We start from the raw sequence: 4,926 nt of genomic DNA on the forward strand, positions 1-4,926 counted from the left end.
TCTAGTCGATATCTCTCGACCTCCCGCATAAGCTCAGGCTCCTTCCCCCCCAGCGAGGTGACATTCCACGTCCCTAGAGCCAGCCTAAGCATCCGGGGATCGGGCTGCTGAGGTCTCCACCTTCGTCCGCCACCCAATCCTCTTTGCACCGGTCCCTCACGGTTCCCCCTGCAGGTGGTGGGCCCACTGGGGGATGGCCTCGCGTCTCTCGTTCGGGCTTGGCCCGGCCGGGTCCCGCGAGGAGCAACCCGGCCACCAGGTGCTCTCCGACGAGTCCCGACCCCAGGCCTGGCTCCAGGGTGGGACCCCGGCTCCACCGTACCGGGCGACGTCACGTGCCTCGATATTTTGTTCTTCATGAGGGGTTCTTGAACCATTCTTTGTCTGACCCATCACCTAGAGCCTGTTTGCCATGGGAGACCCTACCAGGGGCATTTAGGCCCCAGACAACATAGCCTCTAGGGATCATTTGAGCACTCAAACCCCTCCACCACGTTAAGGTGACAGTTCAAGGAGGGGAAGCTTATAGCACCTGGTATTCCCAGGCGGTCTCCCATCCAAGTACTAACCAGGCCCGACCCTGATTAGCTTCCGAGATCAGGCGTGTTCAGGGTGGTATGGCCGTAAGCCAAGATATTTGTAATTTTGGCAATATTCCGGAGGTGAATGAAGGAAATCGTAGAAACCTGTTTAATATTGGACTTAAATGTAATGTTCTGGTCAAATGTAACACCAAAGTTTTTTACTTTATTACCAGAAGTCAATTTAATGCTGTCCACATTAATTGAGTGACCAAGCAGTTTATTTTTCAAAGACTCCAGTCCAAAGATGATAACTTCTGTCTTGTCTGAATTGAGAAAATGTAAAGTCATCCAAGTTTTTCTGTCTTCAAGACATGCCTGTAGTCTATCTAAATGGATGGGCTCATTAGAATTTATGGATAAATAAAGCTGAGTAACATCAGCATAACAGTGAAAATGTATCCCATGCTGCCTGATAATTTTACCTATTGGGAGCATATACATAATAAAGAGAACTGGCCCAAGCACTGAACCCTGTGGTACTCCACAATTAACCCAGGATTTATCATTTACATGAACCAACCAGAATCTGTCACACAAATAACCAGTCTAGTGCTGTTCCCCTGATTCCTAGAGCATGTTCCAGCCTTTCTGAGATAATATTGTGATTGACTGTATCAAAGCAGCACTGAGATCTTACAGAACAAGTCCATTATCTGAGACCATAGGATCATCATTAGTGACTTTCATTAGTGCCGTTTCTGTGCTATGATGAACACTGAAACCTGATTGAAACTCTTCAAACAGATCATTCCTGTGTAAATTCTTCACACACTTGATTAACAACAATTTTCTCAAGAATTTTAGATAAAAAGTAAGATTCAATGTACGTCTGTAATTTAGTAAATCATCTTGCACAAGCAAAAGTAAAGGATTAATTACAGCTTTCTTTAAATCCTGTGGTACATACCCATATACTAAGGATATATTAATCATATCTAAAATGGGGCTGGTAATCAGAGGGAACACTTCCTTAAATAATTTTGTTGGAATTGGGTCTAACATACAAGTTGAAGGATTAGATGAAGCTAATATTTTTGATAACTCAGGATGCTCCACTGGATCAAAACAGTCCAAACACAGATCAGTTTCTACAGTTGTTTCCAATGCTGTCTCACTTACTGAAGATGAAGTAATTGTCACGGTTCGAGATTGGTTTGGACCAAAATGCAAGCAAGCACATAGGAGCCACATGGTGCGATTTAATCTTCACTCTTCTTTAATAATTATAATCGAAGGACTTACAGAAATTGTCAAACATCAACAAGGAGCGAGGAGACATCAGGAAGACAACAGGTGAGAAACACAAGGAACCAGCGAGGAGTGTAGCAAACAAACCAGTTAATAAACAGAGGGAGTTGGAGTATGGACCAATGAGGGAGAAAGGCAGGTAATCAGATGGAAGTGGTAACAGGTGTGCAGGCCAGGTGAAGGGAACTGAGGAAATAGGTTGTTATAGTAACTTATGTGAGACTGAGGCATGGGAGAAACTAAACTAGACGTAACCTACAAATGAAAACAAACCTGAGTGTAATAAACACTGTAATAAAACACGCTAAAGCTTTGTACTCACAAAATACAGAAACACCACTCTTCAGTACCCTATAACTGGGTCTCTAATGACATATTTTTCAGTAGATACAGATTTGTCTTTGTTGGGTTATCACTGTGTGTATTGGAAACTTTGTATGTGCATAAAATTGAGTTGGAAACTGTACATAGATTAAAAGTACCTCATTTGTGTAAGGAAAATCAAAGTACTTAAAACCTTATACATCTTTGAGGGTCTTCTCTGCTTCTAAGTTTCTACCCCTATAATTTAACAACACTAAAACTTGTTGAGAATTAAAATCATGTACTTTCATGCTATTAGTTCAGTTCGCATGTATAACCATAAAACTGAGATATAACATGTATTGTGAGCCTGAGAGGGAGAAGTCAGAGGTCACAGCAGGCTTCAGGTTGGAGAAAGGGTTAATCCCAGGTCAGGATGTTCCCAGCAGCTGTGAGCAGTAAATGTTGGCTGTTAGTCATAATATAGGCAATAAAGTATTCCCATAGGAGTAACTAATTTATAGTGGGGACACAGGAACGTGGAAAACTCCCTTAAGTGACCTGTGGGTTTGTAAACAAACCTCAAGCTTTGAAGTAAGGGGTATAACATGCTTTGACACTGATTGTAAGGCAGACCACTCGGTTAACGACAGCATTGCTTTGCTGACACCCGAGCTCTCCCTAAGGGCCCTTAGGTAATCTTTCTTTGTATCATTCTTTTTGTATTCAATATGCATTGAGAATTATTGGACATATCATTTACCAAATTAAACTTGTGTTAATCTTAATTTCCTGCTCTTCATCTGTTCTTTCTCACGACATCCGGACTGGGGTGTTGAGGCGTATTATGATGTATGGTGGAATTATTTTACCATGACAAACTTCCAAGTTTGTTGGCTTTTTCCTACTGTTGTTATCTGGTAAAGCCAATATATTTATAAAAAAGTGTCAAACAAACATATAGTTTGTTTGTTTACAACTAAAACTACAACACATGTTAAACTAGTTCTCCAGATCTGAAAAGTAAGAGCCCCCTACTATCTTACAATTTATTTGCAAGGTATCTTTACAATGATATTCAGTGCAACCATTTGTTTGTTTCAGAAGGTGAAATGTATTGTGTTAAAACCCATAATTATCCAAGCTTTGACAGTTGTAGTTCCTTTTATATTCTCAGGTTTTAATACCACATCAAATAGAAGTTTGCCTGCAATCATGTTTGCTGTTTTTTTTCTTTTTTTTTCTCTCTTTAACCCATAATCAGCTGTACATTTACTGTTATATATCAAAAGTATGCTTTCACATTGTACTTGAAAGTGAAAGCAAACATGAGTCAAGATGACAAGCAAGATCGAAAGCCGAGTTCCAACCGATTACCTTTAGAGTGTGTGTCTGGATGCCTAGAAGTAGATAAAACAGATTTCCCTGATGGTGGCAGGAGTGCGGTTTGTGCTGGAGTCATCTGGGGTTAGAGTTTACGCTCCAAGCGGCAGGTGAAAACATCACTTCCTACCACAGTGCTGTCCACAATATGCTCAGCTGTCATCTCTATGCTCCCTATTTACCAAAATTCCTCTACTAACAATTTATTTTCAGATAAACAGGAGATTTTTATTTTAAATCAACACTCCTCTAAAGAATACAGTTTTAGAATTGTTGTGATTTAATATACTTTGCAGTTTTTCTGAGCACATTGAATTTTGAATTAAGACAGATGCCATCTCAAAAAAAACATCCATTTGATCTTTACCTTCAACCTTTTCCTTGAGGATGTCATGTTGTCTTCCACAATTTTTCCAGCTGTCATTGAACTGTCTGTTTGCTTATGCTGACTCTGTCCGTTTCTGTCATATAAACAACAATGTGCTACAGAATTCATTCAGTGTACTGATAAAATATTGGTATAAAAAAGTGACATAACAAAGCCTTTTGACTCTGTGATTCAAACTATTTTTGAAATAACTTAATCTCTTCATAAATGGCTTCCATGTGTTTTACAGCACCTCGCAAAAGCACTCAAACCACTTGAATTCTTTCATATTTTGTTAAATTATAACCACAGGCATCTATATATTCAATATTTTATGTAATGGATCAATACAAAGCAGTACATTATTGTGATGTGGAAGAAGATTGATACATGATTTTCAAAGTTTTGGTACTAAAACATGTTTGTTTGAGGGCCATAAGGAATGACTTCTAAAACGAAGACAAAAAAACAATACGTTTAAATAATAAAAGAAATAAAACCATAAAAAATTGTTTGATCTTTATTATTCTGTTGTCATGTTATTGTAAACATTTTAGGTTAATAAACTAGGTTTATACTTCCTGCATTGATCAGTGCGCGAGGGTGTGTGAGACAACATTGACGGAATCGAGCCGTCCAGCCCTAAGCAACCTACTTTAGTATTTTTGTAACTTGGCACAGAACACACGTGCCACACTCCATTCAGAATTAATAAAGTTGAAGGTGCAATACCAATAGGTGCATACTGCCCTCTGTGTTTTTCAGAGAATACTGCAGCAACGTCAGTGTCAAGTATAACACCTACAGCTCAAACTCTGCACACAGACCGCCGCTCCAAGCACCCCCACCGCAATTAATTTGCAGACTTTCATAACTTTACATTACAATTCTATTATAACAGGGCACAGTTGTTAGAGCATTGTGGAAACATCAATGTGTTTCAGAGAGGTGGTTGGAAGCTGATCCAAACTTCGCCTTATTGCAAGTGGGGACAGGGATTGGGACTGGATGAAGGATGATGGACAGCAAGATGTCCAGGCA

General features: G+C 39.7%; 1 pseudogene; it reads right to left on the bottom strand.

Annotated features, from left to right (window-relative positions):
- Nucleotides 1–520: 520 nt before the first annotated feature.
- Nucleotides 521–629, bottom strand: LOC124859685 (annotated as a pseudogene).
- Nucleotides 630–4,926: the final 4,297 nt, after the last annotated feature.

Source organism: Girardinichthys multiradiatus, chromosome 22 (assembly GCF_021462225.1).
Source record: "Girardinichthys multiradiatus isolate DD_20200921_A chromosome 22, DD_fGirMul_XY1, whole genome shotgun sequence".
Classification (NCBI taxonomy): domain Eukaryota; kingdom Metazoa; phylum Chordata; class Actinopteri; order Cyprinodontiformes; family Goodeidae; genus Girardinichthys; species Girardinichthys multiradiatus.